Source organism: Castanea sativa, chromosome 8 (assembly GCF_040712315.1).
Source record: "Castanea sativa cultivar Marrone di Chiusa Pesio chromosome 8, ASM4071231v1".
NCBI lineage: Eukaryota > Viridiplantae > Streptophyta > Magnoliopsida > Fagales > Fagaceae > Castanea > Castanea sativa.
In genome coordinates, this window is record NC_134020.1 from 26103908 (window position 1) to 26122828 (window position 18921).

Below are 18921 nucleotides of genomic sequence, written 5' to 3' on the forward strand. Positions count from 1 at the left end.
TGCATATTCAAATTGAAATTAGTAATCAATGCTTGAACATGTTATCACATTCACAGCTGAAAAATTAAATAAAAAAAATAGACGAGTATTTTAGAGCAGAAGCTGGTACTTTCTTGCCATATTCTTAATTTTAAAACTTTCCATTTTCTTTGAATGTTTTTAGCCCTTATCTTGGATGTTTAAATTAGTAAAATGAAAAACAAGCATTGAGGGTTTGTTTGATCAGCCCATGGGAATTTAGTGGCTCAATCTTATTCTGATTGGCATTTTAAGGAACTTGTATGTGGCCATTTGAGAACTGCTGTTGTCAGTCAAATTGATGTTATGACTTCCATTCGAACTTCTCATGAATGTTTCTGTTTCTAGTTTATTATATTTTTGTTGTTGATGACTGCTTTTTTGGTAATGGCCTTAATTAGAGTGATAGATTTCTCTATGAAGTTATATAAAATAATGGTTCTTTTTAATTTCCATGGGATGTTCAAATGCATGCTAAAATATTTTTTGATGTTTCTCTGGCTACCTTGATGTATATGGATGGGACCATTTGAATTTTTCTTCTATGATGACTTTATAAGAAGTTGCACCAGAGATTCTTCTATAATAAAGAGTTTATAAATTATATAAACAAAAAATCACAGAGTTCATAAAAATTTAGGTAGAAGGATATCAGAAAAGTCAGCTTGAGAATTGTTAGGAGCTTGGTAATGAAGAGAGGTTTTGCTGGATTTGTGTGGGAATTATTGTGTTTTTTTTTCTAAGGGGTTGAGTTGTAACAATCTGGGTTGTTTTCTAGTTTTAATTTGATCTGTTCTTGTCAGTTGTTGAGTGTTTGTATCCTGTTTATGGTGAGTTCTTTTTTTATTATTATTAGGCATTTGTTGTATACAATAATTTTGATTCATAATAGGAACAAAAAATATCAAAGAAAGGGGAAAGTGAGAAGATGAGTATTTTGACTCATAATCAATACATTCTAGGTGAAAATGTATCTTCTATATAAAGGACACATCAAACTAAGACCACAATCAGGTTATCCAAATTACTTTTTTGGGGTTTAATTATGATTAGGCAAACTTGTTTTGCTGTCGGATGTCCCAAGTATGACTGAACTCTTCTAGGCATCGCACTTAGGATTTCCTTGGCATCACACGTCAAACAAAGTTTTATAACATGGGTCAATATTTAGAAAACTTGTTCTTCTTCGCTATAGAATAGAAAGCATTACATCCATATAAAGAGATGACTAATACCCATAGAAAGCATTATATCCATAAAAAGCATTACATCCATATAAAAATTTAGAAAACGTGCACTTTACAGTTTATTAATCAGCTTGCATATCAGTTTATTAATTCTAATCTGGCTCTGCTGCAGTTGATTGCTACTACTACTCTTTTTCTTGCTTCAAAACTTTACCTTAAAAATAAAATCCTAAGTCTAAAAAGCTCTGTGTTCATATTGGCCTCTTTTGGTTCAGTCTTTCATCTTTTACTAAATTCTCATTGTACAAATTGGCTTTAGCTACTCTAACTCATACCTAGTTCCATAAGCATATTGTGTGTTCATTTCTCAAACTAACTGCTTATCATTCTTGTGCAGTATGGCTGCTGCAAATGCTAGGCGGATTGACTATACACAGCTTGGACTCATTGGCAGGTCGATGTTGTCAAAGCAGCTCAAGCATCGGTCTGAAGCTATTTGGAATGGGCAGGTAAAACACAACACTAAAGATTTAACTAATGTACATGCATTTAATTCATACAATGTACATGCATTTGTTGTCATATATTAATCCATCGTTCTATTCTGTGCAGGATCCAGGATCCGTTACTTGCCGTAGCCGTAGTTTAGAGTTCTCCAATCGAGAGCCAATGGTGGACGACCGAGTCAGGAACATCATCAAGGCAATTGGTTTGGAGGGACTCCTTTGGGTCCCGGGTAGAGAGATTGACCATGGTCTGATAACGGCCTTAGTAGAAGGATGGCGGCCCGAGACTCACACCTTCCATATGCCATATGGTGAGATCACCATTACATTGCAGGATGTGGAGGTTCTTCTCAAGCTTCCTGTTGATGGTGACGCTATAATAGGGAGCATGAAGGACTTCTTGTGGGTAACGATAAATAATCTTGATGTCATACCAAGCAGGGTTCAAATTCAATGAATGCATTATTTTCCTCTTCAAATCATCCAACGTCTTCAACTTACGACGTATCATCATGTAGTAGCATTCGATACCCAGCCCTCTAAATGGGAATCCGTCAATGTCTCCAGGATTGTCAAGGGGTCCACCATAGTATACATTTATATCAATATTCTTCAGAGATTGTGAACCTATTAGAGAGTAAAGTATAATATGTTAGTGACATATTTTATCTCTTTTATTTAACATCAATTACAAAACCTTTTCTATCTACTCAAAGTACAAAAATTACAACTTCTTACCCCACAATTGCATATACTCACCCCACATCACATACAAACACACTCAATCATTATAATTTCGTACTCAAACAAATAAACAAAACTAAAGACAAAACTCACCCCCATTACAAAATTTCAACTCAGTTCTAACAAAAAAAATAAATAAAAATATCAAACCAAACAACAAAAGTCATGAGGATGTGCAAATGAATGAGTGCAATTATGTAACATCATCATTCCAGTGCAAGAAAATTCATGGCATACCCTATTACGCTACTATTAATGAAATAACATAAAGCAGGGTTCATCAGACAAAAAAAAAAAAAAACACTAATGTAAATATGATCATGAGCAATCAAAATTAGACATATCATCTAATTTCAAAATTAAGGCATTAATATACAGTTAAATATACCAGATGTGATATACAAACTCAAATTTAATACAAATTGTGGAGAAAAGGAAGCAGATAAATTCACCGAAAGCTAGCAAAAAGACTTCCTAGATCATGAATAAAATATATATATATATATATATATATATATATATATATATATATATTGTGGGGAGTAAAAAGATCCAAGTGGGCATATGGGCCTTTGGATTGTAGCATGGAGGGCCGACCTGTTCCAGAATTAAACTCTACGAGTTGGCCCATACGCCGAGGATCCGAGGATATAGCCGAGGGTGAGCTTCTCCTCGGACAGATCCAAGAGAACTTAAAGTTTCATTATGAAGATCAAAGCACAACTCTGGAAAGACTAATGGTTAAAGGGGAAGACCCTGAACCTTCTAGATGCACCAGTGTTAAAGAAAATATCAAGAGCAAAGGCTGCCACCTCCGCATTAAAGACTCTGCACCTACCTTCCTGGCCGCATTAATGGGGAAGTGACTCCTGAACAGTAGGACTGAAACTTCTAGTCACTATCCAAAAAGCATAGGGGAATGAAGTATTTAAAGGGGGTAAAGGCCAAAGAGGAGGGGGGGGGGAGAAAGAAATTAAGAATTGTAACCTTTAAAGAAAGAAAGAGAAATAATACAGAAGTAGTCCTCGGCTCACGTCCGAGGAGGTCTATTTGCAATTATCGTTTATTATTTACAAGTGTTTGTAACTTTTAGCCTGTTATCAAATTCTCAGTACTTCAAACCTAGGTTTCAAACCCACACTCTACAAATTTCATTGTTTAAAGCTCATTAGGCTTGAGCCCGTAATTGTCTTTGGGTCTAGGTGCAATTGTGCGCTTACATATATACATACATATATATATATATATATATATATATATATATATATATATATATATATATATATATATCTTTCTCCTCACTTTCTAAAATATATATATATATTTATATAAATATAAATATATTTATATATATATATATTTATATAAATATATATGTATATAAATATATATATATATGGATGTAAATATATATATATATATATAGTGGTTAATACAAACAAATAACAAATAATCAGGAAATGTCATGACAAATTCAATGCAAGCAACACTTTCTAAAGCACTTATATACACTAAACAACCAACTAGAGAGTGAGGAGACCCTTACCTGACATGAGGATGTGCAAATATGCTGCTAGGATTGTATGAGAGTGAGAGGGGGAGTGAGACTACAATGAATGTTGGGCTTGTATGAGAGTGAAGAGAGGAGCAATGTTTTTTCGCTGAATGTGTATGAGAGTTGAGAGAGGAGCAATGTCTGTGTGAGAGTTGAGAGAGGAGCAATATTTGCTGAATGTGTATGAGACGGTTTTGCTTTGCTGGACATTCATTGAATATGGGATGGTTTTGCTTTTTTGAAGAATATGGAGATGGTTTTGCTTTTCTGAAGATTCCTGGGCAGTTCTTTTTCTGAAGATTCCCGAGAGACCTACAGAAGACCTACAGACATGGATGAGACCTACAGACATGGAAGTGACAGATGGGACCTCTGACCAGCGATAGACCCTATTTAAAAATCGAGTTTCTGAGACTCGGTTTCACTTTTAGCAAACCGAGTCTCTCAAACTCGAGATCTAAGTGGCGTCTACGTGAACTCTTCGAGCATAGAAATCGAGTCTCTAATGCTCGGTATAAAACTCAAGTCTTAAAGACTCGATTTCCAAGTGGAGGCCACATGAAAAAAATGCCACATCAAACTGGAAAAACCGAGTCTCAAAGACTCGATTTATAGCCCAAAATCGAGCCTCTGAGACTCGAGATGTTACTAAATTATATAGTTTGTAAACCGAGCCTGCTAACTATATAGTTGGAAAGTAATGGCTAATTTGCTATTTTCGCCTATGAAGAGTTCCAGAGAGAAAAGAGAGTTCCAGACCCTTTCACCTCTCTCCCTTTCATTGTTTTTTTTTTTTTTTTATGGATCTTCCTTTTATTGTTTTATTCAATCAAACGCACCGTTTTAGCTTCACAAAAAGACAAAAGTTAACTAAACCAAAAAAACAATGGAGAGGCATTGCCTCTTTTAATATAGTTAGTAGATACAACATCAATCCTTAGTTTGACTTTGTTAACATTTTATTCTATTGTTTTATTAATTAATTATCGCTACCATGAAAGTTTTGACTTTATTTTTTTAGATAATTTTAGAAATTTGGACTTTAATATGTCTAAAGTAATAGTAGTCTATATTCTATAAAGGGAATCTTGGAGTTAGTTCTTTCTACTATTCATTTCTTTAATAAAAAATCCAATTTTTTCTTACAGAACTCTGCAATTTACAATGTATGAAAAATATTGTCAAAAGCTTAAATCAATCATTTATTATTTTTCTGTCAATTTATTAATTTTCTTGTGTTGTGCTTGTGCACATATATTTGCGTGTGCCAAACAGTGGTGCAGCACAATTATCTTGGACTCATTATCATATTGACAATAAAGTAGCTTTGTGCGTGTTACTTTTACCCTTCGCTTGGGTTCCAAGTGGTAAAGTCTTTGATAGTTGAATAAGAGATTTGAAGTTTAATTCTCGCCTATACCAAAAACCGATTGGTGATTTCATTTGATGATAAAAAACTATCATTTGGAGTAGATGTCATAGCTTGAAGCTCTCTCAAAAAAAAGTTTGACCCTTCATATATTTTTGGATTAACTAAGTTAAGGATGCGGGGTAAAGACCCCATTAACACACCATATTAAATGAGTATTTCATCAATTTTTTTAAAATAAAATAATAATTAAGCACTAATGTACCCAACAACAACCCATGAAAACCTTCACCCATACAATTTAAATATTTACTTTAAATAAAAAAAGAAGTTCTTTGAGCACTTGACTATTTTCTTAGATATATGTATTTTTCCCATATACACACAAAATTATTACATGGAAGAATTCCTTAATGGTGCCTCAAGATGCCAATTAAAGGTTTTAAATTAAGGACCTCATGGATATTATAACTAGGGTCGGCAATAGTATAGACAAATGAGATAGTTGCCTAAGGTTCCCAAATAGGGAAAAAAAACCCTAAATTTGAACTAATATGGTTATTTCTTTCATTGTAATAGTATTAATTAAGCTCAAATATCAGCTAATAAATAAAATAATAATTTTTTATCAAATGAAAAACATGAAAAAGAAGGAGAGAGAAATGTTATGTTTACAACATTTTCACAACAAAATTCCAAGTGACAAGTTATTACTAACTATAAAAACTTTCAGATTTTTGTTTTTAACCACTTTGTTTTATCTTTTGTGTCAACTTATTATTTTATCCTCTTCTCAAAAAAGTCATTTTCTTATCCACGTGAAAAATGGGAGTGGACACGATTCACCATATTTTGCCCTTTTTTTTAGGGCTTTTATATATTTACATTGTATTTGTAATATAAATTTACATGGTAGACATATAAAAAGTAGTAAATTTTGTATATATTTGCAAACAACATTTGTCACTTTTTGTGTGTCTGTAACTTTACATTGCAATTAAAATATAAAAATAGAATTTTCCTTTTTTTCAAATGTGAAATATGTGGATTTCATTCCATTAAAGAAAAACTTGGGTACAACAAGTCAACAAAACAGGGACTGTGAAAACAAAAGAAGAAAATTGTAAATATATTATAGTTTTTTTTTTTGACAAATATACTATAGTTGGTTTTATGGCTTTAGATAATGTTTTTTTTCCTTTTATATGAGTGGATTAGTTAGATTATATCGCCAATTGAAAAATAAATGTTAATAGAATAAGAATGCAAAAATTTAATTAGTAATTTTGCATTTAAAAAAACAAGCGAATAGAGTTTAAGTAATATTAAAAAAAAAATTAAAAGTCACATATTTAATATATAAAATGCTTCCATTTAGTTTGAGTTTAAGCCCCAAATACATCAAGCCACCTCTGAACATAACACTTTAGGAAACTCTAAGTGAACCCATTGAGATTCAATAGTGTAATTTAAATATTAAAACAAATCAAAACAAAAAGGACTAACCACCATATGAAAATGTCAATTGGTATGGAGACACCATTGGAGGAGTCACCTCCAATGATGAGAAAACGCTTTCAAATCCTTTTATGGCCAACGGTGACATATTCAATCCAGGGAACCGAGTTCAATAACGACTCGAGCTAGCTAGCCACTCGGTCTTGACTTAGAAAACGTCTACTTATTCGCCCCAAATTACCAAGACAACAACACCACCATACTCATCTAGCTCGATGGAAAATCTTTTGCCAGAAAATGATGATTCGAATTGGATCGTCTCGGCATTGGCTCAGTCTCTAACTTTGCTAGATGCTTCGACTTTCTGGACCATGACAAGGACACTAACATCTTGTAGAGCTCTAACAATGTCGTTCCAATTTAAACGTTAATGCAAAATAAATGGAGAAAATGGGTTTTTGTCCTTTTTTTTAAAAAAAATCCAACATCTTGCCCTATTTCCCAAACTAATTAGGGAAATGCCCCTATTTTGAAACTCGATTTTCTAAAAATCGAGTTTCAATTTAAAACTCGATTTTTGGACAATCGAGTTATAACAAACGGAAAATTTAATAAAAAAAAAAATTCTTGAACTCAAGCTCCATGAACTCGAGTTCCATGCAAGTTTTTTTTTTGATCGCCCCATACCTATAGCTGCATTCAGGGAGCCATATAGTGGCGTTTTAAATGGAACTTGAGCTCCCTGAAATTGAGTTCCATGCAAGTTTTTTTTCGTTAAGTTTGATCGCCCTATACCTATAGTTGCGTTCAGGGAGTCCTATAGTGACGTTTTAAAGCCCTATAGTGGCGTTTTAGATGAAACTCGAGCTCCATGAACTCGAGTCCCATGCAAGTTTTTTTTTTCCGTTAAGTTTGATCGCCCCATACCTATAGTGACGTTTTAAAGCCCTATAGTGGCATTTTAAATGGAACTCGAGCTCTATGAACTCGAGTTCCATGCATGTTTTTTTTTTTTTTTTTTTTTTTTTCGTTAAGTTTGATCACCTCATACCTATAGTTGTGTTCAGGGAGCCCTATAGTGGCATTTTAAATGGAACTCGAGCTCCATGAACTTGAGTTCCATGCAATTTTTTTTTTCGTTAAGTTTGATCGCTCCATACTCGATTTTCTACAAATCGAGTTTTACATCGAAACTCGATTTTGAGAAAATGGAGTTTCAAAATAGGGCCATTTCCCTAATTAGTTTGGGAAATGGGGCAAAATGCTGGATTTTTTGTGTGAAAAGGGCATTTGCCCATTTTGGCCCAAAATAAACGTTATTCTTTTTTTTTTAATAAAAGACAAATATTTGATTATATTCACTTTTAATTGTGTTGTTATTAAGTTCTAATTCTTTTGGAAAACTCTAGCTGGGTACACACCAAATTTACATCAAATTTCAAAACTTTCTTAAGTGTGAATTTGTGATTGGTGCATAATCATTTAACTTCTCACAATATATGTAAGTGATGTAATCTAATCACAAGTTGACAACCAAACATGTTATAAAATTGAGTTTGTATTTAGATGTATTTGTAGAGGACTGATTGCTGATTCTTTATACACACACACACACACACACACACACAAGCCTTTGAGCACGCACTCATGTGCGTTCTCAAAGGCTCTTCTATTTTTTTTGGTAATGGTTAATTCACACGCGTGCTCAGATGCTCTTCTATTTTTTTGGGTAATGGTTAATTTAGAGCATTTATTATAATTTGGGATTACTACATTTTCCAATCACAAAAAAAAAACCTAAGAATGTGATGAGTATTATACGTTTGCAGGTGAAATAATTTTCATCACACCCTAGGTTTTTTTTGGTGATTGGAAAATGTAGTAATCTCAAATTATAATAAATTCTCTAAAGTAACCCTTACCCCAAAAAATAGAAGAGCCTCTGAACATGTACTCAGAGGCTAGTAATATTTTTATGATTTTACATATTTTTCCATGAATAATAAATAAAGTCACTCATTCTAATTTGATGTTTACACTTTTTCCACAAAATTACTCATTTGAAACTACTAATATGGCCTAAAGTGTCATAAGGCTAATTACAAAAAATGAACATAGCTCTAAAAAATGAACATTGAAATCATAGTAAAACATAAATCATATAATTTCTAATTTTTTAAAGAAATGTTTCCATACAGCAGTAAGTAGAAAATAGCATTAAAAATTTGTTGGATTTGATGTAATGATAACATCTTCCTCTTCTCTTGCATACTTAACTCTATGTGTTTATAGAATAAAATAAACATATCTAACTCTATGTCTTCCATTAATATGGGAATTTTCACACCTAATCAGCATAATCATTTAAATGTACAACTTCTTGTTGGTGCAAATACAATGATAATGGAAATACACAAAGAGAAACTGAATAATACTTCTGAATTTTTTTATTAATTTAAAGAGAGAAATTACACAACACTATTTGGACTGAGGCGCGGCACTCGCTCTCTTTAAGGAGATTCAAGCCCTTGGTTGGCTAAACTTTGTAACCGGTGCAGACCGTCTCTGACTTGTCTCCCCCAGGATACAACAGCCCAACAAGTGTCGTATGGCTAGAACAACCTCTGCACAAAGTGTTCAAGCCCAAAGCTCCACCAGAAAGAACACCCTTCCTTGCCAAGAATCTCTCTATTTTTTTTTTGTGTGTGTATTGCAGTAATCTGGATTGTGTCTGAATGGGTCTATTTATAGGCTCAATGGGCCTCACGAAATTACTACCCAAATTAATCTGATTAATTAGGTCCATTATTATGATATAGTGGGTGTTACAAGATTAATTGTTGGATATTATTCTAATGGACTAGAGTTACACAATTTAATGGTGAGATAAGGAGTTTTCTGAATAATGAAAAGGCCCAAACGGATAGTCCATTAAGTGAGTTAATGGCTCATTATTTTCCATAATAAAAATGGAATATTAATTCGGGCCATTTACTCACCAACGGATATGGTAATTACTCTGAATGGGCTGTCAAGTAGGAGGATCCAAGGTGCTAATTCATTTCCAAATTTGACACCTCCACCCTTCACCTCCCCCTTGCGCACGTATCTAACCCAATATTTGAGACAATTCATGTTAGCCCATTAATCACCACAATTAAAAAGAACAAAATAGTCTCTCTCCTTTTCAATGTGGGATTAAACATTTTCACTAACTCCTCATTTTCCACATTCACTCCCACATCTTTACATTTATTTTTATAACATTTATTCATTTTAATTATTTAATATTAAAATGCTCCAACAATCCCCCACTCATTTTAATATTAAATTTTTAGTTAAAGAGAGATTACCAGGCAAAGATGGGTCACTATGTATCATGAAGGTGTGCTCTGCATTGAACCTTCACTTAGTAAAACAGCGATCTCAACTCCAGAGTCGTAGTGGTCTCCGACTTGAACTAGGACTGCTTTTGGGAAATTAAGCGTCACTGCTTACACATAACAACCCAAAGTGTTGACATGAGCTTTTATAGCTAGCACTTTACGGCCATGTGCTGATCCCGGTTTCATGAGTGTATTTGAGATTAAGTCCAAATCTCATAGGGAGCGGCCTCACCCCCACACTCACATAGGTGAAATTTTGTCAAGGGTGCTCCTGTAATTCTGACACCCCACTCATACGAGCTACAAAATTTCATTAAGAGTTTTTTACTCAACCTCTCCACATTACAGGATAAATGCACTTACATCATAGGGATGAACAATTAAAAAATTATTTACAAAATAAATAATTAACAAAATAAATTGTGCATTTCTTACGACCATCATATGATTCGTTTTTCCCATTGAACCCAATTCTCAGGATCTCTGGTCTTTGGGTTGGGTATCCTCATACATGGCTCATGATTCTATGGACTTTAGTCCCATCCCCCTCGATGTATTCCAGACTCTATCTTTTGCCAAGGCCTTGGTAAATGGATCTGCAAGATTATCATTAAATTTAATATAATCCACAGTTATGATGCCACTACTCAAATAAGATCGCACGGTACTGTGCTTTCTTCTTATAGGTCTGGATTTACCATTGTAATAACGGTTTCTAACTCTACCAATTGCAGCAGTGCTATCACAATGAATTAATATAGGTGGAATTGGCTTTTCCCAAAGTGGAATTTCATATAACAAATCTCTAAGCCAATTTGCCTCTTCACTAGCTGAAGCTAATGCTATTAATTCAGCTTCCATTGTTGAATTAGCAATTATTGTTTGCTTTTTAGATTTCCAACAAATGGCACCACTACCTAAGGTAAAAATATAACCAGTAGTAAAGAGAGAATCACCTGACAAAGTATTCCAATCGGCATCACTAAAACCTTCAATCACAGCAGGGTATTTTTTATAAAACAAGCCATAGTTTTTGGTACCAATTAAATATCTCATGATTCGCTCAATAGCTAGCCAATGATCTTTACTAGGCTTGCTAGTAAACCTGCTTAGCACTCCTACTGCATATGCAATGTCAGGTCTAGTACAATCAGTAGCATAACGCAAACTACCAATGATGCTAGCATAATCCTTTTGATTAAGAATCTCACCATCATTATTCACAGGAAATAAATGAACACTAGAATCAAAAGGAGTAGCTACACTTTTGTGATCATGAAAATTATATTTTCTCAATATTTTATTAACATAATGTGATTGATCAAGATATATTCCATCACATGTTTTTGTAATTTTCATGCCCAAAATAAAATTAGCCTCACCAAGATCTTTCATATCAAAATGACTTTTAAGCATATTTTTTGTCTCATTTATAACATGCATATTTGAGCCAAAAATCAACATATCATCCACATAGAGGCTAATAATAACATGTAAATTATTCCATGATCTAGAATAAATACATTTATCACATTCATTTGATTTATAACCATTCTCAATTATGCAGGAATCAAACTTTTCATGCCATTATTTAGGTGCTTGTTTTAAGCCATATAGGGATTTAGTTAGCTTACATACCTTGCTTTCTTGTCCAGGCTCTACAAAGACTTTGGGTTGATCCATATAAATCTCTTCCTCTAGGTCCCCATTTAGAAAAGCAGTTTTTACATCCATTTGATGAATTTTCAAATCAAAGATTGCAGCAATAGCAATTAACAATCTAATAGATGTAATTCTTGTTACCGGAGAAAATGTATCAAAGAAATCAAGATCGGCTTTTTGTTTAAAGCCTTTTGCAACAAGGCTAGCTTTAAACTTATCTACTGATCCATCCGGTTTCAACTTTTTTCTAAGGACCCATTTACAACTTATGGTCTTACAACCCGGTGGAAGATCTACTAATTTCCAAGTTTTATTAGAAATTAGAGATTCTATCTCACCATTTACAGCCTCTTTCCAAAATATAGTATCAGGTGATGTTAAAGCCTCTTTTAAATTTTAGGGATTTTCCTTAATGTTAAAAACATAATAATCAGGACCAAAATCCTTTTCAACTCTAGCTCTTTTACTCCTTCTAGGTTCCATTTCAAAATTTTCTTGATTTTGTAAATGTGAAGTAGAAGAACTAGGTTGTGACAAAATATTTTCTTCACCCCCACTATTTTTCAATTTAAAAGGAAATTTTTCTTCATGAAAAATTGCATCACCAGATTCAAAAATTATTTTGTTTTCAAGATCAAAAAATCTATAGGCTGCACTATTAAATGCATAACCAAGAAAAGCACAGGTAGTAGCTCTTATACCTAATTTAGGTATTTTAGGGTCAGTAAGCCTTACATAAGCAAGACAACCCCATATTCTCAAATATCCCAAATTTGGCTTATGTCCTTTCCACATCTCAAAAGGTGTGGTGTGTGACTTTTTAATTGGCACCCTATTTAAAACATGACATGCAGTTAAAATAGCTTCACCCCAAAAATGTAAAGGTGCACCAGATTCAATTAACATGGCATTTGTTAACTCAATTAAAGTTCTATTTTTTCTTTCAGCCACACCATTAGAAGCAGTGAATATGGTGCGCATAGTTTCATGGATAATTCCCAAAGATCGAACAAATGAGTTGAATGCACTTGATTCATACTCACGGCCTCTATCACTTCTTATTCTTTTTATTTTTCTACCGAATTGGTTTTCAACTTCTTTTAAAAAATCTTGAAATTTTTCAAAAGCATCACTTTTATTTTTCAACAAATAAATAGTTGTATATTTTGAGAAATCATCAATAAAAGTGATAATATATCTATTTCCTCCACGAGTTAAAATTCCCTCAAATTCACATAAATCGGAGTGAATTAACTCAAGCAATTCGGTATTTCTTATAACACTTTTATGAGGCCTTTTTGTAATCTTAGCTTGACTACAAGTTTCACATTTTTCAAAATCTTTTGACAGTCTTGGAATTAATCCTAAACTACTCATGATTCCCACATATCTACTATTTATATGACACAAACGAGCATGCCAAAAATTAATAGAAGAAAGCATATAAACTGAACTGGTAGATGCTTTATTATTCTCAACATTTAATTTAAACATTCCATCACAAGCATAACCCTTGCCCACAAATAGTCCCTTTTTAGTGATTACATAATTATCAGATTCCATAGTTTGCTTGAAGCCAGCCTTGTTAAGCAAAAAACTTGACATCAAATTCTTCCTCATGGACGGAGTATAAAGTACATCTTTCAATGTTAGCACACGTCCAGAAGTGAATTTCAATTCAACCTCACCACTCCCAAGAACCTTGGTTTTGCTAGAGTCACCAAGCATAACGGTTTTTTCTTCTTCAAAAGGAGTGTACAATTTGAACCAATTTTTGTCATAGCAGAGACGTGCCTATTAGCACCGGGACCGCCCACCACCCTTCAACATATTGCACCATGTTGATGTCCGTAATCATAGCCACTAAAGGCTCTTCGGTTACGTTAGCTGCGGGACGGATTCACGTTTCCGAAATTTGCAAAATCGAGCAATATGCCCACTCTTGCCACGACAAAACAGGGATCTATTAAATTGATCTTGTGAAGGGGGTCCTTGGTTCTTATTGTAATTTTTATTCGGGTTTCCCCTTCCTTGAGGTGATCTATTATTGTTTTTAAAGGCTTTCTTTTTTGGCTTCAATTGACCATTTCTAGGAAAATGATTTTTGGGCATATTATTATTAGATGAAATAAGGTTTACCTTTGTGATGGAATTTCCATTGCTCTCTTGTGTCATGAGTGCATCTTGTCCTCTAGCCTCCTCCTCCACACGGATGCGGGTGATCAAAGTCTCCAAGGATGTCTCCTTTTGTTTGTGCCGCAACGTCTTTTGGAACTCCCTCCAAGATTGTGGTAGTTTGTCAATTATGCCAGCTACCACCAAATTGTCTCCGATCTTTATGCCTTCGGATCTCAACTCTGCTACAATCATTTGGAAGTCTTGTGCTTGATCCACCACCGATTTTCCATCCACCATTTGGTAACGGAAAAATCTACTAGCAGCATACTTCTTTGCACCTGCCTCCTCGGTATCATACTTGCTTTGTAAAGCTTTCCAAATTTTTTTAGCAGACTTGTAAGTAGTATCATAATAATCATAGAAATGATCGGCAAGACAATTCAATAGATAAGAGCGACAATTATATTCATCTTTTGTATACTTATCTATTTTTTCTTGATGGAGAATATATTCTTCGTCACTCATCTCATCGGTAGGAATCTTTGACAGATTCTTCTCAGTGAGAATGTAGGCAACTTTGAGAAGGCTCAAGTAGAAGAGGACTTTTCCTTTCCACCTCTTGAAATGGGCTCCCTTAAAGTGAAAGGGCTTGTTGAGATCTCCAACAGGCTCATTTGGTTTCTCTTGTGTAGACTCCATGTTTTGAGTCTCCTTAAAATTGTTGGTGCAAATACAATGATAATGGAAATACACAAAGAGAAACTGAATAATACTTCTGAATTTTTTTATTAATTTAAAGAGAGAAATTACACAACACTATTTGGACTGAGGCGCGGCACTCGCTCTCTTTAAGGAGATTCAAGCCCTTGGTTGGCTAAACTTTGTAACCGGTGCAGACCGTCTCTGACTTGTCTCCCCCAGGATACAACAGCCCAACAAGTGTCGTATGGCTAGAACAACCTCTGCACAAAGTGTTCAAGCCCAAAGCTCCACCAAAAAGAACACCCTTCCTTGCCAAGAATCTCTCTATTTTTTTTTGTGTGTGTATTGCAGTAATCTGGATTGTGTCTGAATGGGTCTATTTATAGGCTCAATGGGCCTCACGAAATTACTACCCAAATTAATCTGATTAATTAGGTCCATTATTATGATATAGTGGGTGTTACAAGATTAATTGTTGGATATTATTCTGATGGGCTAGAGTTACACAATTTAATGGTGAGATAAGGAGTTTTCTGAATAATGAAAAGGCCCAAACGGATAGTCCATTAAGTGAGTTAATGGCTCATTATTTTCCATAATAAAAATGGAACATTAATTCGGGCCATTTACTCACCAACGGATATGGTAATTACTCTGAATGGGCTGTCAAGTAGGAGGATCCAAGGTGCTGATTCATTTCCAAATTTGACACCTCCACCCTTCACCTCCCCCTTGCGCACGTATCTGGCCCAATATTTGAGACAATTCATGTTAGCCCATTAATCACCACAATTAAAAAGAACAAAATAGTCTCTCTCCTTTTCAATGTGGGATTAAACATTTTCACTAACTCCTCATTTTCCACATTCACTCCCACATCTTTACATTTATTTTTATCACATTTATTCATTTTAATTATTTAATATTAAAATGCTCCAACACTTCTCCTCAATATATGAAAGTTTTAAAATAATTATAAAAAAAAAACATTAGAAGAATGTAACAATAAATCACAATTCAGTCTTGGATTTTGTCATAATTTTTTTATCTAATCCCATTACACGGACAAAAATATTAACTCCATGAGAACTCTATAAAGCTTTAACAAAATAAATTTGTTTACAATGAAGTTGTAGATTTATAGGTCCTATATAACTAAGGTATAGTGTGTTGCAAATAGCACCTACAATGGGAAATTAGTAGAAATAGAAGTTTTCTTTTTCTTTTCTTTTTTTTTTTTTTTTTGAGAAAGAGAAATAGAAGTTATTTTGATTTAGATAAGAATATAAATTTTTTTTTGGAAACTATGAAACATTCAAATGTTGCAGATTAAATGACTTCCATAACCAAGTTAATACAAAATTAGAAGTAAGCACATATATTTAAAAACTTCAAATTTTTGAAAGTTCATGCCTTAAACTGTGAGCATTACCAAACAAATTTTGTTGGAAATTATTCTCTTGCATTTCAGAAAAGAAAATTGTGACGATGTCCAAAAGATAGTGAACCCAAATCTTCCTGCCAAAAAACAAACATCAGAAGATGCATTAGGAAATAACAAAATGGATTCTAATATTTTTAATTGATCTCTGAAGGATAGCAACTACACAATTAATGAATTAAGAATTTGAATTATTTTGAGTGATCAATATAATAAAAACAGAATAATCAAAGAGGCATTGTACATAGTGCAAATCTAAAGTCCTTATTGAATTGTTTCTACCAAGAATTTAGGACGATACCTGTTTGCTTAACGAATGGTTTGAGTCTTGATTGCATTTGGCAATCTCAATTCTAGGCCCCATAAAATGTGTCCTTAACATCAAATCCATTGAAATCATCAATTAGTTGCTAAAGTTTGGCTTAATTTTAAAAAATAACCATTGAAAAGTACAAATTGAACAAATTGTCAAAAAAAATTTACAGAGAAAAAGAAACATAAGATTGATGAGAACGAAAGATAAATATAAAACTAACAAACGTGGAGGTTAGTGATAAATGAACTACAACAAAATGTATTTTTAATGACGAAAAAATTCGTCACTAAAAGTCCAATTTTTCGTCACTAAAAACTTTTAGCGACGAAATCGGACTTTTAGTGACGAAACTCATTTCGTCGCTGAAACCCCGTCACTAAAAGTCCTGGCGACGAAAAATTTCGTTACTAAAAGTCCCGATTTGTTTTAAAAAAAAAACTTTTAGCGACGGAAACATTTCGTCGCTAAATGTTTTCCTCACTAAAAATACTATTCAGTGACGAAAATATTTCGTCACTAAAAACATCTTAGTTTATTAAATCATATTTAATGACGAATAATTTCGATACTAAAACTATGTTTGGGTACATATAGTGATGAAAAATTTCGTCACAAAAACTATTTTTATGAAAATCCAAGCACATATAGCGACGAAAACTTTCGTTACTAAAACCATTTCTTACAAAATTTTGCTACATTTAGCGACGAAATATTTCGTCACAAAAACAATTTTTTGTTGCTATATTTGTGATAAAAAAATTCATCGCTAAAACTTATTTTCTGTTTTTATTTTTTTCATGGCTTTGATATTAACCTGTAACCTGTCATTATATTACTAAAACCTCACATTTGAATAACACATTTATTTCAACAACACATTTATAAAAAAAGATCTATATATTCCACAAGTAAAAAATAAAACAAGTATCCAATTCAAACTCCTTCTATACAATAATTGTTTGCAACACATACAATAACTCAAGATGTTTTATAACAATACAAAAGTGTAGCATAATATAATTTGAACTAACAGAAGATATCCTCATATGTCTTCAAGTAATGCCAAAAGTAAATCCCCTAAAAGCCACCAATAAGAAATCTTCACAAATATAAAAATAATACTACATTAAAATCATAAAGTAAAAATAATAAATATGTTACAAGAAACATTTCTAATAATGCATTAAGAGTAGTCACACCAATGAATTAAAATCACAACTCTTAATGTATATGTTGTAGAAAGCAAATATAGATTTTCAAGTGTAATATAATACAATTAGTTTCAAATAATGCATCGAAAAAAGTAGTCACACCATGTAGTGTGAGTCAATTACTAAAATAAAGTACTAACCAATAAGTGTTTTAACTTGAAGATGAACCACCCCCATAGGTAAGAGCGTCATCATAACCCTTGCTCCTCAAAAAGTTAATAATATTCTTTCGGACCTCTTCTTGCTTAGCTCGCTCCTCTTAGTCCCTAACTCTTGCCTCTTTGAGCTCAATTATCTCATTTTCTAGCCGATGGATATACTCCATTGAGGAACTAGATGAGGCGGTGGTTACTAGAGAAGAGAAAGGTCTCATGCCAAGTCTTTTTACAATACTGGACTTCTTAAAAACCAAGTTTGAGATCTCTTGTGTAAGGAAAATTGCATTAGGATCTTGACAATGACCCTCTTGCACTTTGAGAATAGTTCTAACATCTATATTAATATTTAAACAAATATACATTGCACAATCAAACACTCTCAATATAAACTTAAACCACCTTATAACACCATGCAATAACCCACCACAAAACCAATCACCAACATACAATATATAATGCTTACAAGTATTAAAAACACTTAAAATATTTCCATCACATGTAAATCAACAATACCCAATCACAATTCAAAAGAACAAAAAACACTCTCAATATTAGTTTAAACCACCTTATAACACCATGCATGCCACCCGCTTACTTTAACACAATAACCCATCACAAAACCAATCACAAACATCACAACTATAATGCTTACAAGTATTGAAATCAAATAAAATACGATTCATCACATCTAATCAACAATAATCATTCACATTTGCAAGAAATGAAAAACACTCCTTATATGTATTTATACCACCTTATAACACCATGCAAGCTACCCGCTTGCTTCAATACAACAACCCACCACAATACCAATCATCAATATCACAATATAAAATGTTTACAAGTATTGAAAAAAACATTAATATAATAAGACAAAAGTAACTCAACAATTACATCCACAATTCCAAGAAATAAGAAACACTCCTAATATAATATTGAACCACCTTATATCACCATGTAAGCCACCCGCTTACTCCAACACAACAACCCTCCACAATACCAATCATAGGTATAAAGTTTTTTAAGTATTTAAACCAATTTTACTTATTATGCTCAAGCCAAGCGTCCATCTTTAAGAAAAAATCCAAAG

The 18921-nt window shown here is 33.2% G+C and overlaps 2 long non-coding RNA genes across 2 annotated transcripts; both read right to left on the bottom strand.

Moving 5' to 3' along the window:
- Nucleotides 1-15917: 15917 nt before the first annotated feature.
- Nucleotides 15918-16557, bottom strand: LOC142608294 (uncharacterized). Its single transcript, XR_012839458.1, has 2 exons — nt 16448-16557; nt 15918-16223 (listed from the first exon to the last, which is right to left on the bottom strand). It is a non-coding gene; the product is annotated as an uncharacterized LOC142608294 (long non-coding RNA).
- An 837-nt stretch (nt 16558-17394) lies between these two features.
- On the bottom strand, nt 17395-17942 carry LOC142608295 (uncharacterized). Its single transcript, XR_012839459.1, has 2 exons — nt 17814-17942; nt 17395-17561 (listed from the first exon to the last, which is right to left on the bottom strand). It is a non-coding gene; the product is annotated as an uncharacterized LOC142608295 (long non-coding RNA).
- Nucleotides 17943-18921: the final 979 nt, after the last annotated feature.